At 39.0% G+C, this 25,913-nt stretch overlaps 1 protein-coding gene across 3 annotated transcripts in view; it reads right to left on the bottom strand.

Annotated features, from left to right (window-relative positions):
• The window catches only part of FOXP2 (forkhead box P2), a 436,438-nt gene that overhangs the window by 360,567 nt on the left and 49,958 nt on the right, over nt 1-25,913 (bottom strand). For all 3 annotated transcript variants that reach the window (XM_049814074.1, XM_049814075.1, XM_049814073.1), the window contains exon 2: nt 8,691-8,837. The gene's annotated coding sequence lies outside the window, so the exon portion shown is untranslated. The remainder of the gene's footprint in view (nt 1-8,690; nt 8,838-25,913) is intronic.

Genomic DNA, 25,913 nt, shown 5'->3' on the forward strand with positions numbered 1-25,913 from the left:
TTAAAACAAAACCTGCTTCAGTACAGTTTTAAACATACACAATAAAAATAGCCCACTGGTCATATAAGTACATGTGAATATTTGAAAAAAATTTAATTCCAGAAGAGAACTCTACAGTTACAGACTCTGAGCAAAAAGTAGAAATACTACATTACTCAGTTAAGAAAGTGTGGGTTAGTTTTTTTGGTTTGGTTTTGGGGGGGTTTGGTTGGGGGTTTTGGGGTGGGGTTTTTTTTTTGGGGGGGGGGGGGGGGTGGTTTGGTGGTGGTTTTTTTTTTTTTTTTTTACACAGACTTTATGACAAGGATCCCTGTGGTCTTATTTACAAAGAAAACATCTACATTAGGAGATAGTGGAGCCCAACAAGAACAGCCTTGTACAGCAGAACAGCTGGAGCCAAGCACTTTACACCCATGCAACGTGTGCTTCAAGACACTTTTTGTACTACTGCATACTTTCAGTCCATTTTTGGAGTACTTGCCCTTGTTTAGCTTCATCATCAGGAAGGTTCAAAGGGAAGCTAGTTTATTTTTGTACTTCTGAAGTGCAGTCCTGATTTGAACTAAAATACTAATGGAGATGCTACCAAAGCCTGTAAATACTAAGATGATAACCATTTTCTGTTCTAGGTACAAAACCACATTATTTTTGCTTCATACAGCAGTTTGTAAAGATTTCTTTTGCTGTGGCATATTTATATCTTATCTCTTCACACAATTGAGTATTTCCGGCCATATGCTGGACTCAACTTCATAAACCAACTCCAGTATAGGAGCAGCTCCTCTGCAGACAATGAAGGGCTTTGGAATTTAGCTGCAGGGCTTTGAACCAAATTTCTCCAAAGACACAGGAGGTCTCAACTTCAGAATACCCAAAGGCTTCTATTTCATCACGAATTTTAGAGGACTTTACAGTAATGTATGCATGTTAGGGGATTTAGAATTATAAACTTCAACATGCATGTACTAAATTATTGCAAAATCAATTAAAATTCATCTAGAAAAATTTGATCAGAGTCACTGATTTTTGCAGTTGAAAAAATAGAAGTACATCTTTTACTAACATATGGCTGGGGATTGCTCACCTGAGACCGCACGGTTTCAGATAGTTCATCTGGAGCCCATCTCCCCCATGTTCAACGTTTTCATCAGAAACAAGAACTGAGAGGTAATGACCTCTTGGGGGAAGGCTGATGACCTTGATTCTGCTCTCAATAACTGTCTCAGAAATCATTTATCATATCTTGCAAAAATACAGGTATAAGACGCACCCTGAGAATCAAAATACCATTTAACTGCTCCACTGAAGAGCTCTTTCTCCCTAAAAGACCTGATGACAGACCATTTTTTTCCCCTGAGCAAAGATACCAGCTAAAACCGTGATTCTTTCTCTGTCAGAGTAAAATTAGGGGAAGGAGGTGGAGAGAAAGGGGATCACATTTTAGTTTTATTCCACTGATGCTGCTGCCTGTCACTAAAAGATGAAGGGCTGAAATCCCATCAGTCTGGATTTGCAGATCTGAGGATGAAGAATTAGTATTTTTCTGTTTTTGCACAAAACTCCTTGATGTATGGCTCCATTATTGAATGTTAACAGCTGCAGTTTAAATTACAAATGAGGTTCTATTAGCATAACCAGTACTTGGTTTCTATTTAAAAATATGATTTTAGCCAAAATTGTGTCAGTTGAGAACCTACACGTTTTCATTTGTTGCTACAGATAAAAGAAAGAAGCAATTTTATATTTCACTACCACAAAATGTGAGGTCTAGAATAGCAAAAACATTAAAGAATACTTTTAAGGTACTATTGATATCTCCTTCGACAAAAGGGACAAGAGTCAAGTGAACGGTCCTTAGAAATGATGTAGAAAAGGCGGCCTTAAACAGGCAGCAGTGCTGATGGGGCAAAAACCAAAGTGTCTTTTACAGTTGTCTCTCCAAACCAATTTTCTAAATAAGATTATTTAAAAAAACCCTAAATTGCATTGTGGAATAACTGTTTAATTAGCTTTGGTTTCCACCATGGATGTTTTCATCAAAATACACTACACAACAGATGGTTTCTGCTCTTCTACTTTACAGCTACAGTGTTTGTGCAACTACTGTCTTGCCCTTGAAAAGCTGTTTGTGTTTAGTGTATCTTGGACCGATGGTTTTAACACATATAAAAATTCTGGTTTTCTGACATACACATATATCAGCATATCAGAACTCATGAAATTGTTACTCTAAATGGCCAGGTTCCAACGGCACTGTGTTTGCACAGTGTTATCCTCTGTAATACTATACAGTGCTTCAAACTGTACAATAGCAAGTGACAACAGTATTCATTCCAGGTATCTGAAGTTAACTCTTTTCATGCAAAGCAGTCAAAAACATCATCTTCATCACGGAGCACAGTCGAGGTCTGGGCACAATCCCCATATGGCTCAGGGGATGCACATAACTCAATGGCAGAATCCAAAGAGACCCAGCAGCCTGAGTCAATTATCACTGCAAGCAGCTAAGTTTGGATGATTTGGGGGTTGGGATGCTTATGCTGGAGTTACTGTTTGCCTGTACGAAGTTGATCCATTTCTCTATGTCTTAACATCTCCATGTCAAAAATATTGATCAGGATACATGTGACTGAAGCTTCCTGACTTACTCGTCTGCAGCAAAGGCACAGTAACTGACATACAGCAAAAATGGTATGGTATTTCTGCATTCAGCCCACCTAAAGATTTAAGTGGTCTCAGCAGTACTCCACAGGGAGTTAAAGTGATACTTAATTCATTAATGTTTTCTATAATGTTCTTTGAAATCCTCAGATGAAATGCAGTGTATTATTACTATTATTATATATGTCATGACTTACGCCCCAAAGGAACCCACCATGCTTTGTTAACCATATACAAGAATCCCTTCATTACCATTCAAATGCTTCTACCTCTGAAGCATAACACTGCAGCTGTTTACCAACAGACAGTAATCCTATAAAAACATTTACTGATATTATGTGAAGAATATTGTGTTCCATTACAAATGCATGTTTCATACCATTTCCAATTCCTGAACAGCTCAATGCCAGGGAACCACAACTGCATGCACAAGGACACCAGAGACTATAAAATCATCATTTCAGCAAAAGGTATCTGCTTAGCTGTCATCCTTATTTAGTCTACCACCCCTCTTTCATTCTCTTATACCACAGGAAAGATACTTCAAATCAAACTAATATAACTTCATCTCTCAAAAAGTAGAAAATTAAGAAAATTGACAGTCAGAATGGGCATAAGGTCTAATCAATCGATGCTCTCAACCAAGTAATACAGCAATCTAACTATCCAAAGTCCACTGGAGATGAGAGCTTATATAGGCTGAAGAAATGAAGACATGCTGGTAAAAAGTCCTCCTTCCTCTCTTGTCTGCTTTGCAACTTGCTATGTGCAAAACACATAGCACCTGGGTAGTTTTAGAAAAAACTATCAGTATGTATTTATACTTTCTAAAAACACCCGCAACAATCAAAACACCTTTCCTTTTTTCCCTATTCAAAACTTCAGATTGCCTTTGAATTTTGAGTCAGACCAACAGTGTGATGGGAACTTGATGCACTACCTACATGGAATGGGATTGACCCCAGGTGGAATTTTCTATTATTAAAAAGCCCTGCTGATTTAGATGCCTGTGCTGTGGACAATATTTGCTCTGTTAATTTTGAAGCAATCATTAATGAGTTTCTTTAATGGATACTCCTCAGGTTTCTATACTCTGATTCATTCACTGGACCCAGATATCCTCAGCATGTTGGATCTACTCAGTTTGAACTCTCTAACAGGGTCAGGACAATGTCAATCATAAAATAAAATTTATAGTTCAATACAAATACACACAGTTCTTCACTACTCAAACATCCTCTGTTTAGTGGCACCTTGGCTGAACTGCCCTTTTCATTTTCTCAGAACTAGGGTCTTTTTGGTGGATTTTTGTGATAATGCATAAAATGCCATTCAAAACTAAATATTCTTAATGTAGCAGAAGGATAGGAATATTATAAATCCAACTCAAAGCCAAACAATTGTGAAAAAAAAATCAAGCCTATAAAAACTTGTATCAACTACATAAAGAGCCAGCTTGTCAGCTTCAGTGAAGTTTGTGTATTTACTAGTGAGAATCTTGGCCAGCAAGTACTGATGTAACAGTGTTTCTGAGGGAAATATTTTGTTCATGTTTACAGCACATGGCTTACTGATACTGAGATGCAAACACTGGTGCAAATATTAGATAGAGAGAGAACACACCTAAAAATTATTAACATGAGAATGCTTCCCTTGTCTAAAAGCACTTTCTTTAGGCCAATTGGCAAGTACTTTAAAAAAATAAATCTCTTCCTCAGGTTCAGTGTAGATTCCACAAGTCAGGTATTCTCTGTAGTTTCACGCTATTATACATGCGCTCCACTACTACGAATTAACTAAATAACAATGAAAATTTGGAAACAAAATGAAAGATAAATCCCAGATAAAAAAAGTGATATTCAAAACAAAATTAAAACTGAAAGACAAATTTGATACAGCCCAATGAGGTTAACATCAGCCGTGAGTGAAGTACACAAATACTGCTTACTAGAAGCAATCATGTGCATTTCTCCTACAACAGACCAAGCATAATACTGACACCATCTTTGAAGCGTATTCTACTGTTGTCCATAGTTTCAGCGCAGTGATGTTAAAAACATATGAAGTAGGTCTCGGTAAGTGCAGCTATCCAAGGTAATAATTCAAATACACATCAATTAGCCACAAAAAGGCACCTAGTAATAAGTTACACTACAATTTCTTTGTCATATGCCTATATTTTAACTAAAAAGCAAATAGAAACAATGTACATTCCTTCTAATGCCTTTTAGACCCATTCAACTACTCCATGGCAAGAAAGTGCTCCCCACATACAGCCCTTATCCATGAACATTGGAACTGAGGAAAGTGGTATGTTATCATGCTATGTTAGGCAATGTAGCTGCCACTACTCAAATACAGACAGCAGTTTAAATTACTAAAAAATCTACAATACTTCAATACAAATGGAAAATAGCATTTCATCACAATCTCATTTAATAGAACACATTATCAATACGAGTTGATAGTAAAACAATCTTTTTCAAATTGGAAAGTCACCTAATTACTTGCTTTTTAAAATTAGCTAAAAGCACATTTTCATCTGTTATATTAGCAGCAGATTTTTTCAGTCTTTTATTGCAAGCTATACTAAAACAACAATCCTCGAATCTCATGATACATCCCTTTTACCATCTTACTAGAAATTAATTAACAGAGTTAAAACATTTGCATTTCTCAACCTAGAGACAAAATAAAAGAAAAACTCAAAATCTATTGATATTTCATAGTTAATATTAAAAAAATGCTCTTCAGATGCCATTTTAATGGTTACATACAATGTCTAAGCAATATGGAAAATGTCCTTTTAATAAGCTCATATGTATCACCATAACCACAAAAAAATAATTTTAAAAATAATTTTGTTTACTCGTGTGAAAGCAGGACATTTTTGTCAGTGTCAGTGGTAACATTCCTGCCTCTTAAGTCTCACATGACGTCACATGAGATGGAATTTATCTGCTTTAACATTTAATAGAAAAGTTAGATGTCTAAATTTGTGCTGGTCATCTTAGGCTTCTTTTATTGTCAGTGACAAGAAACAGGCATCTCCAAAGGATGAATCATCTCATCTGAAGAGAAACGTAAAAACAGGCTACTGAAATCCTCCCCTGGAAGCATCCAACTTTCTACACTGACTGAAGAAGTCTATAGTGACCAGCTCAGATTTACACCACCAATGTTTTTAGATGACTAATGTCAGGGGAAATTAATCCCACTCTTGACATCCTTCTCAAAGAGTACATGGGAAAAGTAAGTGTAAGATGCAGAAAAACAGAATTCTCAACAAGCATAAAAATCAAAATACACTGTCCCAGAAAAATTCAAAAAAGACCCTATTGTGAAAATAACAAGGGATCCGTACATTTGAAATGTCATACAGTGTTTGATCTCCAAGCCAGGGCAGACTCAATCATTTCTAGGAGCTTAAGAATATACAGAGAATATTTTCAGAATATGCTGACAAAGTAATATGCCTTTTCTGATTATGAGTAAGCAGCAATTTTCAAAAGCTTATAATTCAGTGCAATAAGGATAGACGTTCAGAGGCATGGCAAAAGGCACATCTTATAACCCATTAAAGCTTCACTTTCAAATTTCAAGTCCTTGCTCAAAAGCAAAGCAGAGAGTTCCTGGACCTTTTTTTAGAACTTTTTTTTTTTCCATTTTCAGAAATGATACACCCATCTCACAGAAGCTTTTGCAAAGACATTCAGCCTATAGCAAAACTGTGGACAGAAAATGTCTGCCAAACTAAGCAAAGCTGAAAATCAAGAAAACTGACATTTGAAGAGAGAGTTCCTTTTTTGTATTTCAAAACTCAAGGAAGTCCCTGAATCACACATTCATAGAAGACGGAAGACTATATTCTGAAGTCTCGCTGTACATTTGCCCAGTTTTTACATGATGACATTGGTATCCACTTGAATTATGGACTGTCCCAGAATGGCTGTTTGCAAGTACCTGAAAACAGACCTTATAATGGAATTGTGTGGCCACTTTATAGGTCTCATTGACTTCTGACAAGACTTCAGGAAGACAGCTATTTCTCTTGTGGATTAATAGATCTCTCCTCCAAGGCTTTGGCCCTAGTTCTGTCTTTTTTTTTTTCTCCAAACACAAAATGATACTAAAAAATATATCTTCCTTTCCATGGATAAAGTGAAAAAGATACTCATTTTAAACATCTAAAATCCCCATCATGTGATGGTCCACATCACGTGAATTATGGTGCTAATTCATAGCTAAAAAACATTTTCAGACTTCAATGTCATTTTCATAGTTATATTCACAAGTCTTTAAATATAATTTAACACATTTTAGAAAGCTCACAACTTCTGCCATCTCTCATCTTTAGCCAAAACTTAAGTAAAAGCCTAAACTGAATAACTAAATACAAAGTAGGAAAAATACAAAAAAAAAGAAAATTTAAAATATCACAAAATAAAATAGCAGAAACTTGCCTGATTTCGCTTACCTATAAATATTCCCAGAATCATAGAATAGATGAGGTTGGAAGGGACCTCAGGAGATCATGTAGTCTAAACCCCGGCTCAAGCAAGGTCAGATGCAGCAGGCTGCTTGCACCATGTCCCACTGGGTTTTGAGTATCCCCATGGATGGAGACTCTACAGCCTCTTTGGTCAATCTGCTCCAGTGTTTGACCATCCTCGTAGTAAGGAAGTTTTTTATATTATGTTTAAATGGAATTTTCTGTATTCAATTTGTACCCATTGCCTCTCATCCTGTCACTGGGCGCCAATGAGAAAAGTGTGGCTCTGTCTTCTTTACACCCTCCCATCAGGTATTTAATGTGAGAATGAAATGTTATTCAGTATTTTACTGTTCAGGAGAGGCAAGGATCTTATGCCTAAATTAGTCCAACCGCTAATCATACGATATCACCCAACCCACACATCATGCTTGGTGCTATACAAAATCAGGCTAGCATTTTTGAGATTCAGAAATTATGTATGTATATATGAATTATACAGTATCATGCCTATGCTATGAATTACTATAAAATACCTGTTCACTCGCTAGCCATTTGTGACCATTTCCTGGTTTTGAGGATCTGAATTTTAATTCACAAAGGAAATAAACCCTGCAGTACCACAGTGTGAAATGCACAACAAAACAGTAGTACCCCATTAGATAATAAGTAAGGGTGCCTCACTCAAGTTTTTCCACTTTTACAAATGGCAGAACACTAAAAATATCTACAAGGTCTGAGACTATTGCTCACCAAGCAATTTAAACTGCAAAAACTAGCACAGCTGCCAAAAGAAGCTATCATGCACTCCCCCACACTTTTTGGCTGCTAATTCCCAGTCCCATCACCCTTTGTACCAGTCACGGCCCTTGGACAGCCATATGGGAGAAGGCTGGGATAAACCCAGCTGAAAACAAAACCGTACAAGTAATTGGTTATTTTCAGCCAGATCCACTCTCCAAATGTATGAACGGCTATACATGCTGACAAGAACAACAATATGGGGAGGAGAAAAGAAGCTGGCACTGCTTCTTACACAACGTGCCAGGTTAAAGTGTTCATTGAACACTTAGGCTAGAGCTAAGCGGCCAACAGAGAGACAAGCTACTCAAGGAGTAATACTGAATTCCCTAGGCATTACTTTTAGGATGAGCTAGATCGGCCTCTGGAGATGCCTGCTTCTCTCCTGAGGGCAAGCAGAATCTAGGATGACTGACTGAGATTCAGCTGCTTAGTTTCTACATAGCTAAATTAACTCAGGTCTGGATGAGCAGAAAATAGTACAAAAACAGGTTTGTGACATAGGGGACTTCATGTCCATTAACAATGGCCATTGGAAAAAAAAATTGTAGTATAGCTTACCATCACACAAACATAGGAGTACGTATTTTCTGTATACTCCACAAATTTCTTCCTAAACCATATTTTACATCTATAAGCAATAGATTTCAGTGACATGGTACTGTATTCCTCCCACAGAGCATATAAATCCACAGTAGAAACATCCACAGACACAGTTCAGTTATAAATCACTTACATTTCTTCGGAGTCACTTAGTCACCTTGCCGTGCTGTCGGAAGGGATGGTCTTTTCCTTTTTGCTCAAACTGGTCCTCCTTCCAGGAGTGTCTGTCACCTCTATGGCAGATAAGGACAAAAGGTCCTTAACTTTCACTTGAAATTATCTAAGGGTAAGAAGGGAAAGGAACATGGTAAGTGCAAGCACCCGTATTGTGTTTTATAGCAAGGTATCCCAACTGCCTCTTTAAAACACACTCCAGGGGCATTCTTACGCACATGTACTGCATACCTCGGAAGAAATCTCATGTTTTACATCTTTCTTTGTATGAAACACGTAAAGTAGTCACCTACTCCACTCCCAAGATTCATAACAACAAGATCATATTACTTTAAAAAGCATAAGTGTACAAACTAGAGGATTACTTCCTATTATTCATCACTTATTTTGCACCACCAAGAAATTTGAATACTTTTGGCAGGGTTCAAGCACACAATCACAATTTGCTGAACACAGGTTCACTGGAAATCATCTTGGCTACCCATTATTGATAAATACTCTAATCTCAATCTTCTGTTAAACAAAACAGCGCTCTATTGCACTACATCTTACTGCTCAGAAAGTCAGACCAGGGGTTTATGACGGATGGCTCCATGAAAACCTAAACTCACCACTCTGTCAGAGTCAAAACCATAAACTGAATGTTAAAAATCACAAGGAAAGGAATAAAGAACAAAGCATAACACATCATTTGCCACTGTATTAATCCCCATCTTGAAAAGCGTGCTCCACTTTGGTGTCCAGCACAGAACACAACGGAACTAATTAGCAAAGGTTCAGAGAAGAAAACATACACAATCAAAGGCTTAGAATGGTTTCCATATGAAGAACAATTCAGTACGCCACAACTAGCCAGACTGGAAAAAAGACAACTTAAGGGAGGGCACGATAGAAGCCTAAAAAAGATAGAAGAGGTTGCACAGACATCATCGGTTCCCTATCCCTTGAACTCAGGAACTGCCTAGTAAAACTCAACTTCCAAAGAAAAAGCAGGAGTTTCTTCTCCACAAAATGGGTAACAGAACTGTGGACTTCTTCCCAAGGATGCTGATGATGCAAGGAGTTTTCATGAGTCAAAAGGGAGAGCAGAGGTACCCTTGGAAGAGAGCCTTCACTCGAGACAGAGAATGGCCTAGGTGAACCATTGATCTCAAATAAGATGACTAGTCCTATCTCCTTGTATATTCATTTATGCTAGTGTAATTCAACAAATTCTTATGTCTATTTTACACCAATACATTAACCACACAAGAACCAGAATTACTGCATTAGGTACACAGGGAGTCTAGTCTTACTTGCATTTGAAGTACAGGCTAGATCCTTTTGAACTGCAAAGTGAATTCCCATGGTTCTCTGTACTGTACTACATGCTTAAAAAATTTGATTGACTTTTCCAAAATAGCATCACCACAGAAAAAAAAAAACAACCCTCAAATGAGGTAGCAAAATCTTACTGTGAAGCAGCAGTAGCCTTCCTCTCCCTGGTCCACAGTCCCAAAGCAGCCAGGGCAGAGGGCTACAAAGCAAGGTTCTGCTTCTCAAGTTGTTTGCTGGTCTCATGTGTTTGAGCCTGTAACTTCATCCATGTACTCCCACTCAGTTCAACACTCGTATAAATGCAGGTCAGCATCTCCATGTCCCAAGTTTCATCTCAAAGCAAACCATAAAAATCATATACTCTGTATTCCAATATCTTCTCTTTTGCTTTAATCTCTAGGAAACAGCAGTGTTTCTGACTTATTTTGGGTAAGTGCAGATCAATTAAAATTCCTTCAGGGAAGCCTTCTGAACTGGCAGAAAGTGAATGACTGTCATCAGGTACAAACACTTTTTGCTGTCATGGACTGGCATGTCACTTTTGAGTAAAAGCTAAGTTAATTAATTCTATCCATACCTACCAGGTGTACCAAAGGAATATAACCAGTCCTTTCTGCTCTTGCTAGATACAGATCTTTGTGTCTGTGAACTGAGTATCCCTATATGGAGACTTACGCATTGGCACATTATACGAAGCAGCCGCCTGTACTAGCACAAAAAAACATAACAGCACAAAAATAACTTTGTTCAGACACCAGTATGGAACCAAAGTCCCTTTTGCAAAATGCACGAACTAATACCCTAACATTTCACCCCCAAATCAGAAAGTTTCCACTACATCTATGCACAGATCTATTTATTAACATTCTTTTTAGACCCTTCAGTGAGGAATTTGAATTACTGATACTTTTTTTGGTCAGCTTGATATATCAGATCAAAGTATGTTTACTGTTCTATCTATTCCCCCTCATCACTTCTACACTCTGCAAAAGAAGAGGCTGCTACAATGTTTGCTGTTCTGTTTAGTTCTGCAGCTCAAATGGCTACACTGAGGATGAAAGAAAATTCACTGTACAGCGCGCTAATGATCAAAGACCCATGTACTACTGGCCTATAGCAACATTTTAGGCCACCTCTCCCTTCTACCATTTGTCCAATTTCTCTGTTTAGAACAAAAATCTTAAGGGTAGGAATATAACCCATCCAGCTCAAAAGAAATGCAAGTTCTGTTTGATATCCTGCACATCACTGTGATGCTAACTATAAATAAGAGCAAGCTGTAGCAAACAAGAACCAAATGTCTTAGAATTGATATATGAGCAAAGACAAGCTTCTCACAGAACTCCAAAATTTAGAGAAGCGGACTCCAGGTATACTACAGCAGGTAAAATACCATCACAGGATAAACCCTTTAAAAAAACATCTGATACTAGTAATAACAGTTCAGAATTACCATTGCCACTACTTCAACATTGAGAAAGAATGCCATGAGAACAAGTATTAGAAAACAGCTACCTACTGGTTGCCAGATAAAAGCTGTGATTCTCACTCTTTCCATACATGGCTTCAAGTTGCAATCAAAAAGTTTACAAAATCTTCCCATGAATATGATCTTGGCTCTCTCACAGAAGTGCATATAAAGGAAGAAAAGTTGATAAGCAACCACCTCAGTTGCAAGCACTGGGAATCAAGTCACCCAAAAAGTTGTGTAAACTAAGAATGCTTTCTTTTCAGCCACTTGTTAAATAATCCCATCTGAACATTAAATGAGCATTCATGCCCACTTAAAAAATTTATTCCATATATTCCCTAATTCAATAATACTCCTGGTGGAAATCCACTTATATCAAAGATATATGAAGAAGTTTTTACATTAATAACTTCTTAGCTTCTATTTTTGATTTCTGAAACAGCACAGTGATACAAGTAACCTATAAGATTAAAGGCACAAACGTATTCCAGAGTACACATATATTAATTTGGGATATTAAAAGCTATGCTTGTGTGCAAGCTCACACCATTTCTGTAAGTTACCTAAGACACAAAGTCAAAGCTATACATGGTAAAGTGATCTTATTAGCATTACCGTTACGGGACTTTTTTGGCAATTCAAAAAGCCACAGCTGCATTACAAAGCCATCCCAAATAAGCATTGATAAAATACTTTCTCTCATGACTGGCATGTATTTTTAGAGTACATTACAGAAAAATGCATAAAAGTATTTGAGGACTATACAAGTAAGTTTCTCAATTGTTTCAGGATTCTATATCTTATTTACAAAAAATCCAATGGCTTGACTCCCTGACTGAATTTGCTATATAATTCCGTTTTTGTATGTAAGCATTCTATTAATTTTACTTTCAATACCTATAGCCTATTGGGTGAAAGTAAGTAAAAGACTAGAGCAGGATTTGGCCTGAAATCATACCATATCAACAACCAAGGCCTCAATTGGAGTTCTGATTTAGGATTCAATAATATTTACTCTTGTATGTAATTGTATAGTCAATCTAATACAGTATTACAATCATGTGCCTTTAGTACCACATTTATCTAAAAGCCTTTACCCAAAAATCTTATATCACAAAAACATAAACGCACAAAAACAATCATTGCTTTGCTAGTAAACGCCGAAACTTGTTGAGAAAGATGTATTAAAATACAGCAACAAAAGATACAAATACACAAATAATTAATAAACAACTAAAGAAGTAAAGGTGTTATACTGCAAACTTCCCTAACTGTTGTGCTGTTAAACTCAATGAACCTGTCTGGTTTGTCTGCAATTTAAGGAAGTTTATTATGCTATGATCAAAAAAACAGTACTTCAGAAAACATCAGAGTTGGCACTACTTCCCTTCTCTGACATAATAAAAAGTGAAAGGCAGGACAAATTATCTAACTGCAGGTAAAATGGTCTTTCTACTACTAGAGCTCATGCATCGATGCTATTGAAGTAACCAATAATCTTCCCTACACTTTCACATAAATCTCCTGCAGGACCTGAAAATACCCACCAAGATTTTTAATATTTTAAAATAGAGTCCTCTCATCAGTTGTATACTGAACTCTTCCGATCTTCTGGATTTGGATTGACAATAAGAGTTAAGAGAAATACTCATTTCTCTTGCAGATTTATTCACTATTTAAAATATTGTCATAGTTTAAGCCCAGCTGGCAACAAAGCACCACAAAGACCATCACACTCCAGCAAGCCCATGGGATGAGAAGGAGAAAACATAACAAAACACTCATGGGTGGAGACAAGGACAGGGAAGGATCACTCACTAATTATGGTCATGGGCAAGAGACAGACTCAACTTGGGGAGGAAACAAAATCGATATAATTTACTATCAATCAAATCAAAACAGGATAATGGGAAGTAAAACCAAATCCTAAAACACCTTCCCCCCACCCCTCCATTCTTCCTGGGCTTAACTTTATTCCTGAATTCTCTACCTCCTCCCCTCAGCAGCGCAGGGGCACAGGGAATGGGGGTTGGGGTCGGTTCCTCACACCTTGTCCCTGCTGCTCCTTCCTCCTCAGGGGCAGGACTCCTCACTCCTCCCCTGCTCCACCGTGGGGTCCCTCCCACGGGAGACAGTCCTCCATGAACTGCTCCAACATGGGTCCTTCCCACAGGCTGCAGATCTTCCCAAACTTCCCTGGGATGGGTCCTCTCCATGGGCTGCAGTCTTTCAGTCACACACTGCTCCAGCGCGGGCCTTCCCATGGAGCCCCGGCCATCTTGGGGGGCCTCCGCTCCCCTCCATGGGCTGGGGGGGGAACAGCCTTTCGCCTCACCATGGGCTGCGGGGGGCATTCCCCCCCTCCTCCTCCTCCTCCTCCCTCACCAACCTCAGTATCTGCAGAGGGGTTCCTCCCACATTCCAATCCCCTCTCTGCTGCAGGATCCCCCTCTTAAATCTGTTCTCCCCCAGGTGTTACCACTGTCACTGACGGGCTCGGCCTGGCCCAGAGGTGGGTCCGACTCGGGGAAGCTTCTGGCAGCTTCTCACAGGAGCCGGCCCTGCAGCCCCCTCCCTGCTACCAAAACCCCACCACACAAACCCGAAACAAATATACTACCAGAAATATAACCTTTAAACTGAATTGTAGGAGGATGAAAACAGAGGTTAAGACCTGTGTCTAAATAATTCCTTGCGTGGCTAGCTGTCTACCATCCCAAAGTAAATGCTATATATGAGAGAGAGAGATGATAGAGGACACAGGCTAACTAGTTCTATCAGGCAATCTGCCAACAAAGATATAATGCTGGATTTGGGACAATCAGATGGAATGGTTGGTAAACTGTTGTTAAACCAACATCGAAGCTTGGGGAGGTTAAATAAATAATGGTACACTTGCATAGTACTTCTTGTGGCAAGTACGTCTCAGAATATTTTTCTCCAGCAATGCCCAGTGGGAAGAGTGCCACCTCCTTTCTCCGACATTCCTTCCAGCTCTATCTGCCCTTCTCTTTCCAACGTTAGGCTGCCATACAACACAGGGACACACAGCAGGATCTGAAGAGACAAATGCTGAGCAGTTCAGTGCAATTCCAGTCATGCACCATCACACAAAATTCAGTCAGTCAGGGCTCTGCAATCAACACCGGCGCTGACATGACAATAGCAGGAATTCAAGTTTTGTTGTTTAATCCACTTCATCTCTAAATGGTTTTGATCCCTATCACCTGAGAGAAGATCACTAATTAACACACAGTACTGTTACAATGCTGCGGCACTCCTAGACTGGGGGGGTGCAAAAGGTTTCTGTAGAGGGGGAGATACGAGAAATTCAATAAAACTTCATTGGGCTTTTTTTTTTCGCTATTCCTCCTTTTCCTCTTTATTTCGTTTCCCACTCTCCCTTTTGCTGAAAACACTTTCCCCTCCCGCAGCCCTCTGAGGAACACAACACATGCATGGAGCCAGCAGGGACAGGAGCACAAGAGGCGAGCATTCAGTGACAGCCGGGATGCCTCCTTGTCACCTTAGGCAATGCCGGGACACGGGAAGGGCTTAGATGGGATGGAGCGATGCTGAAGCCAAAGGTACAAGGGCATGATGTTTGAAAAACAGACTACAATTGATAAAACTCTGGAGACTGTGGCAGGCCAGACAGTAGGAGCATACATTTATTTGAGGTGGTGATGTAAATTGTTATGCAAAAGAAGGAAGATCTAATCTAAAAATGTGAACACGGCTGTGCCTGAAGGGACTTGCTCTTGCGGACCTACCTGTTTGCTCTTGGGTGCTGTAAGCAGGATGACATCCTTGGGACATCTTCAAATCCAAAATGTCCCTTCTGAACTTTGGCAGACTGGGATGTAATTAAACGTTCAGATACACTGTGGATTTTTTTAGGAGAGTTTGATTTATTTTATTGTCATCATTCTATTGGCAGGTATGTATTTATTTCACAAAGCAGTGCAAGTCACCTTTTTGAATAACTGGCATTTGTATTGTCTACTTCATTTCACACATGCAGAGCATCCGGTGGTCTGAGGGGTAAAGGCAAGATTCCAGAGAGGATGCAGCCGCGCAGTGACTTAAGCCACTCTGAACTGGGGCTGAAGCCGCCCTAACTTCCCTCACCTTCCTCTTCAGCTCCAGCTGCAGACTCCCACTCCTTCCTTGTGCTGACTTGGACATCAGTGCAATTGCAAGGTGAGACAGATGAGGGGGTTCAATTATTTGAAAATAGTCCTGCAAAATAAGTGATCAACTTTTAACCAAAATGGGGACATTCCTGCCAGGGCAAGAGAGGAGTGGGGAGACGTGGCCTGGATAAAGGTGGGACCAGACCACCACATGGTGTGGCTTGGCTTGCACTGCTGGGTGCGTCTTGGGGTGTAGACTGATAAACACTTCTTCCAGTGGCAGAGGCAGCCGCAGCACCACGTCCCCCTTCCCAGCACTGGTCACTGAGCTGTGCCAAGGCAACTGCATGGAGCTACGTGGTCAGCTGTGCCGGGGAACTAGTCTAGATTAGAAGTAACCTGGCAAAATAAAAGCGGTTTTCAACCTTAGAGTCCACCTTGCAAACCCACAAACCACTCTGTATTGAGCATCTTCAGAGGTACAGCAACGAGGAGAAGGAACCAAAAGATGCTTAAGCCAGTACTACTAGTAAAGAAGCATTTACCACCCCATAATCTGATTAGCCTACAGACTCCAGCAGTCAAAAGCTATCAGATATCGCTGCAGCCTACCAAGTGCCCTCATCCCCAGCTGCCTCTCCATCCGCTCCTCTCCAGCCTACAAAGACACACTACAAAGAAGTGCAAAGACCCACACTACACATGAGATAGAAGTGCAGTCCTCGGGGCACAGGTGTGGGCCCCATGACAGGGGACGAGCTGCAGAAGGGCAGCAGGGACTAGAGCATTAAAGTGCAGCAGCTGCTGGTTTCAATTTACATGTCTTAGAGAACTGGGCCCCGTTATTAGAGTGGGTGTACACCGGTCTGGCACACTTGTTATATCTGTATATATAGGTACACACGCGCTTGTGATTGATTCTCTAAATAGCCCATTGTTAGCATTTATATTATAAAGTGAAAACTATATCAAAATAACAGGGTGGGTTTTGGCCTTAAGATTAAATAACTCTTTCAAAACTCCAAAAGGAGACCCTAAATTCTACTTTACATCGTTCTTCGTTTTAATCATACTTGATTTGTACAATAGATTTATCACATTTTTCCAGACAACATGGCTGTATTTTAGCTAATACAAAGTACATAACTTACATACACATTGTCTACCTCATTTAGAGTGCACAGAAAAACAATTGCAGTCCCTCATTCTACTAGACTATTGTCCACACTTTAACAGGTTTGTTAAATAGGTACAAGAGGGTAATCATTAAATGAAACCTTAATATGAACTATCAGTTTGTAAACAGAGCAGGAAAGTATGGTAAAACTGAATTCACAGTTCAAGAAATTCTATTTTTAGTATTTCATAATTTTAGATTTGCTTATGTAGTCACTTTCCCCACACTAAAAAAAAAAAAAAACCCTAAAAAAAAAAAACCAAAACACTTAGAAAAAACAGGGGAAAATACCTTATCTGCATTTCTCTTGCAATTCCATTTGGACAACAGTATTTCCTAAACGTAGCCTATTCACTGCTGGATATGTAATTACCTTCAGTTCATAGTCTAGACATTAATGCTTTCGTAGTATTTAAGACTCCTTGTAACATGCTTGCTGCTTTAAGTAAGCAAGGCTAAATCTTGACCAGATAAATTAGCAAAGAATGCAATAAAAGCTGCAATAAAAGAACTTTATCCTCCAAACCTTCAAGTTGCTGCTAAATGAGATTTCTTTGAAATGCAGATCAGTTGAACTAGATTAGTGAATTTTAGCTCCTGTCAACATCATAACAAAATACAAATACAATTGTTCACTGGCCTTATCTCCATGCTTCCATCTGCTGCCTTGTTATTTACTTTCCTTGATTTACTATGCAGATCTAAATAAGACACATCAAGGAGGGCTTACAACACAATGGCTTCTTAAGCTTTACATCAAGGTATTTGAAACTGAAGCCCTGAAAGGGCTGCCATCAAAGACATATCTCTAATGAACTTCCATATCAGAGAAGGTTTGGTATTTAATACTGCTGTGAAAAGAAAAAGCCACAAATCAGAATGGCCTATGAAGGAAAATGTCTGCAAATCTTGATGAGATTAGCACCTACCAGAATTAATATCCCAATAAAAATGATATCTGGTTCCTTGAAGAGTTAAACTTCCAACCGTTGGAAAAATAATGCCTAGTGTCAGAATGGGAAAACTCAGCTGACAAGGTCGAAGGGTCAGGGCAGTATTCTTTTTTCTCCACAAAATGTTCAAAAAGCACTTTTGCTGGTGGCTTGATTAAGATACCGTTGACAAAATGGCCTTGGAATTAAATAATTAACACAGTCGACAGCGCTACTATGGTACTTTCCGCAACAGCGGAATTTTACAGTATCTTTAAAAAAATTAGCAACAACTTCATGGCAAAACAACATAATCTAAAATGACAGCATGCAACATTTGTTCATCAATTTTACTATTTCCCTTTCTCCCCCACAGCAATCTATGGCAGTGCAGGATAAAATCTTCTGTCAGTTTGCTTAAAAAAACAATCCTGAAGTTCCATTTCTATTACATGCCACAGCCCTACTTGCAAAGTGCAATAAATGAAGAAGTTCCCTCCTCGTGATTTAAACTCTCTGTACATCTGATAGATTAAACAAATATAAACAGCTTAAAAGTTTCCACAACCCACGCATAACCTTGTGCAGTAAACCGTCAGCTCCCGCAGCGTGCTGCTGTTCAACAGGAATTTTTTTTTGCTAGGCACCAAAGTACATAAACAAATTACACTTTTCTTTCTTAAGAAGGCATTTCAATCATTTATGTTCTTCTATGGCAAGGGAAGATCCCACAAGCATGTTCCGTACCGTGGATCAATCAGCTCCAAACCGAAGTAGACATGTTGTATGCTCCAGTGCCCGGAAATCATGCTGCAGGCTTACCAGATGATGAAAACGGAGGTATGCAGTGTAGGGGAGCCCCACATGGCACCCGCTAGCTTCTGGGCATGTCAAACCTCACAACTACCCTACAGTCAATGACAGCAAACACCTTCCCTTTTCTTCTCGCCTCCAAACATGTACTTGCCTTTCTACCCTCCTTCCAAATTACAGGCAGTCTTCCAGAAACAAAGCCCCCAAACAGAAGCAGCATCCCATGGCTATACTGCAGAAACCTCAATTGTCTTTTTGCTAGATTTCATTTCGTACGGGCTATGTTCCAGGCTTACTTACGGCCACGAGAGACCACTACCTTTCCTTGTTTAATGAAATGACAAAACAACAGATTTGCATATGTAGAAGCAGGTGCTGTAACAGGTTTGACTACTCTTGACCTAAAGCATGTAAAAAAGATTTATCAGCAACAGCTGTCCCTAAGGTACTGAGGCTCTGACGGACAGTAAAAACTTTACCATCTGCACCGCCGTGTGTTAAAAATGACAATCTGAATTAAAAGCTGGTCAACAAATCTCATATAACTAATGCCTTCCGTATCCCCATCCATATGTTGAATTCCCAAGATATGCAACACTTGGATTATCTATCCTAAGTACCAGTCTTTAAATAAAATAAGACAATCTAGGAAGATGTGAAAACTAAGTCTGTGGGAGTTGCTACTTATTCACGAAACAGGCATTTAAATAATACTTTGAACGTACGTAAGTTTGAAATGCTTCAACAATTTCACATCATTATATAAACATCTGTTCTTTTAAAATAGCATTATATCTCTTTTTGGAATTAAAAAACAGCTATAAATATTTATGTAGGCTAATTTGAGGATTTACAGTGCTACAGCATTGTTTAGCTTGTGGATTATTAACCAACACAATTTTTGTTTAGCTTAACTTCTCTGAAGGCTTTCTTGAATGCCTTGACAAAAAACCTGATTGATAGCAGAACATTTCAGAGCACCTCTGTGTTCTCTGCACAATGAAGGTATCGCAGGGAAGTGAGGTTTGTGGTTTACATTCTGATTTTTCCCTATGAAGAAGAACTGTGCTTTTTCCCCCAGACCAGAGGAAGGAACCTGAGAGTCTGAATATGACCCCGTGGTGAACACAGCGACTTGTTCTGGAGCTATGCTAGCAGAAGGTAGCACCATATGCCCCGAGCCCCAACTTGGATGCTCTTTCTACAGTCTAATGTGCTTGTCAAAAGATGTTAAAATCACAGATTTACTTTCTCTGGATATACTTTATTATTGTACAAAGTAAAAAGAAAGGATAATACAATTTATTATGACTTACATAGACTAGCATCCAAAACGTACTTCCACCGATTTAAACTGCGAGAACCTTTTTTATTGGTGAACAGTTTCTGAGGTGTTTAACATTACAGCAATCTTGTGCCTGATACCAATCACAGCTATTATAACTCTTATTGATTACAAGCTAACCACATTCTCAACTTTAGTATTAAAAATTTTCCTTCTCATACAAGCGTGGAAAAATAAGGTTTATTACCTGAAAATGAATGAAAATTACCAATCTTTGCTCGACTGAATTTCACGGAACTTTTTAATTTGAATCTTTTTTTTTTTTTTCTTTTTTAATTAAAAAGTTCCATGATCTTACCACAGATTTTACCACTGTAACCCAGGCAGGAAAATTACTAAAATAAGAAAAAAATAATCCATGGAGCACATACTGGAAGCAAATTTAAAATAACAGAAAACATGCTTCACAACATTTCTAATGATAATTTTAAATGTGGTGGCACATGTGAATTCATTCACTTCATGTTTTGTTGTTCAGTTTTTAGAAGAAAGAGAAGCATTTTAATTTAAATATATGTACGTGCACATATATATTTGCAGGCACTGCTGAAAGACGGGAGGTACTTTTTTCTCAAGTGAGTAATAAAACTACCTTGCACAATTTTGTGAGATTCAAGTCATCTTTCGAACAGTTACAATTTCTTGCAAAAACAATGCAGACTTGAAAAAAGAAAAATACAATTTATTTACTCACTAGGTTGTAACTGTCTGTTGAGAGCTACAGTGATCCCCTCAAGAGCATAAATATTTAGACAAATTTTAAAATGTGTATTATATACTTGACAGAACGTATTTACATGACAGCTCAGAGCTTAAGCAATCTGATCAGAAATATTTCCCCTATAAAACAAAGTCAAGTCAGGAAAAAAAAAAAGCAGCTCAGCCGTGTAAAGAGGCTTGAGATTAAAAACATAACCATTTAGAAACAGATTAGCCATTTAAGTGTTTGCGTCAAAATTGCGATAACCTTCATCCTACTTCCCGATTCACTGGATCCTCCGCATGAGTTCATGAAAATCGAAGATGAGCAGCGTACGGCATTAACCCTGTGTCTTCTTTTACTAAGCCGCTTAATTGCCTGCTCGTTATCCGCTGCCCTCCGCCGCCGCAGGGATGCCCGTCCCACCCGGCCGCCCAGGGGCAGGTCAGGGGCTGGGGTAGGGAATCACCCCTCTCCTGCCCGGCACAACGCTGGAAGCCGGCTGCCCGCACAGCACCGCCGAGGCGATGTCTAAGAGTGACAGAAATGGGGAAAAGGTGGAAATAAGCCTTACACACCGTGTTGGCGTCGAGGGGCGAGGGCGGACTCCAGCCACCTCCCTGAAGCCCAGCACAGCTCTCCCCAACCCGTCCGCTGCAGGAGCTGGGGGCTCATCTATCCCTCCGGGACCTACTGCTCTCTGTCTCGGCGGTGTTTAAACGAATTACGTATTTGGGGATCAGATACTGTGTCTCGGGGTTTGGCTTACCAAGCAGTAACAGGTACATTCATCCAGCCCAATGACTGCAGGGGGAATCCTCCCTCCACGAGGAGAGACCATGAAGTGTGGGAGACTCGGGACCGCAGCGCGACTGAAACAAACCGCCAACGCGCGAGAAACACGTGTACGGAAAAACCTGGTAAATACACTCACAGGAATAAACTCCCACTGCCTTCTCTACTTTTCAAAAGGGAGACAAGCTTTGTATGGAAAATGCAGCCGGCTCAATGGAGCCATCGGACACTTCAACACGAATCGCTGCCACCAAGCAGCAACTTACCAGAAGAAAGGCGTGAACAGTGAGAAACTTGGAGGTCCACTTACACTGCTGCCAGGGAAAACAGGCACCTCTGGGGAACTATGCACATTAAAAGAAGATGCAAAAGCAGAGGCAGAAGGGATTAACAAGGAGTGGACCCAGAGCCAAACAGTAAACTGGAAACGCCTGGTCAAAGAAATGAGGTTTGGACTACCTTTACTCGCCGTTACACGATACTAAAATCAGATTCATCCTGCCCAAGTTCAAACACCTCAATAGGATGTAACTGCTACCTAACGTGGCGCTCCCAGCAGAGCCTGTGGCTCTGCCCTGCACTGGAAGCCAGGCAGAGCGCTGTCCTGGTTCAGGAGCATCAGTGCGGTACCCGAGGTTTGAATGGACGAATCCAGCCACTGTTAGGATGAATCACGAGAGGGAGTAGACTGCAAGAACAAATTTTTTTGAAGAGAGAAGGAATTGTTGGGATACTCTTCTAAGCGTAATCTAATCTGAGTTTAAAAAAAAATAAATTCAACTCTGAACTGTAGATCAAGTTTTAGATTGAGTAGGTCATAAAACATAGATGACACAGTTACATAGATTTTTTTCTTGTATTTTGGACTGTTTAAATTCAGTGACTATTCAAGTTGAATTCTGTGAACTTAAGGGTATTTATTCAGTTAGCTATTTCACTTACAGAACAAAACATGGTTAGTTATACTTAGCTATAATTTTCACCGTTTGAGTAAATTGAAAGCTAGGAAAAGGTGGTGAAAAAATGCTGAGAATATTTGTTTTAAAAAGCCCCAAAACAAAAAACCAAAACCCCAGCACATATGGATGCCAGGTATTTGTGGACTATAAAAAAACCATAATACTTGCCAAAGAAATTACTTCTTATTCTACTCTTCTTTCAAATTATAAAGCAATCATTTAGACTTAATATTGAAAACTGTTGCCTTTTGTAAAAAGATACATGCTTCATAATGCACACAGAACGGTTTCTTCACGCAGACTTGTTTACTTAATATATGAAGTAGCATACAGAGGTAATCTTTATGCTTACAGCATATCAAATCTAGATTATTAATATTTTATATTAAAATAAGGTGCCTATTAGCAAATTTTCAGATATTAATCTCCCTACTAAAGTCTATTTCCTTGTTGTTTACACACAGCAATTCTCTCTTAAATTTTCAAAGTGGGAATCCTAAAAAGTGGAAAAATACAATTACAAAATGTTCTTTATTTGCAATTAGATTCCAAGGTTGCAGAATACTGTATCTGTCCCAATTTTACAGAACTGCTTAAGGCATCTGCCAACCAAGTTTCAAGAGGATTAGCTGTAATGAAAATGCAACATATGTAAATACAACCACGTATTTAAATGTCAGATATTTCAAACACAATAGAAAAATTACGAATTCCAAACATATAATTCTATCAACTCCTTCCACAAAAGATAAAAACTTGGAAACATTATTTTTATACTGTACAAAACACACAATGTGGCAACACATTCTTAGCCTTCTTTATGTATCTCATTACTGAACTGAATGGGGTTTTTTTATGAACACACAGCATACTCCACCTTTAACACCAATTCCACATACTTCAGATTCACCGTGTAGATTCAGAAGAATCTTGTTCCTTGCGCTAACGCTAGCAAAACTAAGGTATGGTATGAACTTTAAAAAGCACTTTGTGCACTTTGGGTATCTTGTTTACTTGACATGATGTATAATATTACCACAGGAGAAAGAACGCAATTACGCAAGAAAATAAAACCATGCAGCTAAAACTCCTCTGACTTCAGACACATTTTTCTCATCTCTGGATGTGGTACAACCTTGCTGTGAACTATTAGGTTTCCACTACTTAGAGACAGACGGTTTCATACTGCTCAACTGAGATTACTGCTGTCTATCTAAACAGGGCTTACAGTGGCATCAGCATATTTTATTAACTCAGAACCATAAATCCTATTCTTATATGCTCTCAAAGACCAATACTCCTAGGGTCAGTTAAATTTACAACAGTGTGGCACCTACCAGGAAGAAGCTTCAAAGCGAGGATATGCTCCTTTCCAATAGCTCCCCAGAAATTCTGATATCTATTGAAAGTTTAAAAAACAATACCCTACCCTTGATATTAAACAACAGTTTTCCAAGAAGATTTTTAGCTCACTGCAACATTATACAGCATCCCAATATAGTTTATAATGCCTCACAACACAGGTTTTCTTTGTGTTTCAAGAATTCTCCCTCCTTTGCGCGATCAGCATGGTATTTGCAGGTGAGCTGATCTTAACATCCACTCTTCTGTGACTGGGACAGTGAACACCTGTGAAGGAAAAATCTCCACATTTTTGAGCATTCATGCAATCTTCCTTTATATTCCACTGCGTATCGGTACATGGAAGCGCTCTTATTAGCACCAACAGAATTATTTTTGCATGTATTTCTCTGCTATCCTCCAAATTCGCAGAGGAACACAATTACAACTGCGTATATACTGTTAAGGACTGATAGCAAGATGAAAACAGAGATGACGAAGTCAAGGTAGTAACAGCCTAAAATAACACAGAAAATTTCAATTATATTCAAACTCTACAAACCAAAAGATCATTTTAAATAAATGGCTGGTGTCTACTTACATGTACCTTTATTCTACTCCCTCTGAATAAATGGACTAACCGTCATAGGTGACTCCCAAACAAAATTTTGACTTTACAGCAGCAACGATGCAGTTATCTAGATAAACACTGTTTTTTCACAGGGCTGCACCAAACATCATTTAGCCCCAAGCAACCCTCAGAAATACAAATCACATCCTAGTGCCTCCTCAGGGGAAGAACCAGCCTTGGCATCTCCCTCTGCATCGTTCAGTGACACTGAACTCTGCAGGGTAGTCAAGTGGTTTCCACAGTGCAAGAAAAAGAGAAGCGCTGCACAACACTTTGCGGGACTCGGAAACACTAGAAGAAAATACATACCTAATGCCATCAATTGCTCTGTTTTTCACCCTTTTCCCCCCCCCCAGTAACTCTCCTAAATCAAAATCAGGCATCACGAAGGTGGTTTTGCCCCCCTTGTCAGGACAAGTCCTGCACACTGAGAAGAGTCCTCGAGTCCTTTCTAAGAATGGATCACAAAGGTAGAATCAATCCATATCTCAACAATATTATTTGAGTGATACTATTATTAAGTATCTATAATTAAATAAGTCAATGGCTCTTTGAAGACCCCTTCCTTATGCTAAAAAGAGTCTCATTTAAAAAGAGAGGCTGTTATCAGGGTTTTAAAATTTGGGGACCTGATTTTAAAGTAATAAACCAATTTTAAACAAGATCTTCTCAAATTGCAGACCATTTACTATTTTATCTTATTATTACTGTAACAAAACACTACTCAGTGGAACTTCACTCTCAAATAACAATTTAACTCAATGCTATCACTGTTATGAAGAGAAAACCAGGGAGCTTTCAATCCATTTGATCACCTCATATCAAAATTGCCATCTTGTACTGATTTCAGAATCTATTTAATTTGCTATTTTGTAACAAAAAAAAGTAAAAAGACTACAAAAAGCAAAGAGCCAGAAGTAAACATTTTGATCAACCTACTTCTCTTTTAAAAAACAAAACTCCTCTGTTCTTTTTTAGAAAAATACCTTGACATTTAAAGACAAAGTAAGTGCATGTGACTTGTTTACATCAGATAGAAATAAATCCCTCCTAAATGTAGAATGCGCAAAGTTTTGTTTTGGTAGTATATGAATAATATTTAAGGAAATGCTTAAAACACTTCACAAATCTTTTGACAATTTAGCAACCTCATCAATATAGCTGCTCAGACACCATGGTGATGTGCATCGTATATAGACTTCCAACAAAGAATCATCAACTCAACACAAGCATGCGATTTTAGCGTATAGAGAAGGGTCAGGGTGCAATTACACTGCATGTAACGAAGTAGGTGTTGCAGTATCATACAGTGTATCACCAGCAAATGGGAGAAGTGCTGAGTCGCAAACGCTGATGACTTCCTACGATGTACATGCCAGCAAAAATATGGTTTGGAAGGAACTAATAAACTGGTTGGCCCTCAGAAAAAAACTATGCACGCTAAATACTTTAAGCATGAAGACTTATAATAAATATGAAATTCAGCTACCCAAGTAAAATTACACAGAAGCGCCTTTCTTCAGATGCATTCGAGCCTGCATCGACATGAACGCCATGCCGGCTTT

The sequence above is a fragment of the Accipiter gentilis genome, chromosome 11 (assembly GCF_929443795.1).
Source record: "Accipiter gentilis chromosome 11, bAccGen1.1, whole genome shotgun sequence".
Lineage (NCBI taxonomy): Eukaryota > Metazoa > Chordata > Aves > Accipitriformes > Accipitridae > Astur > Astur gentilis.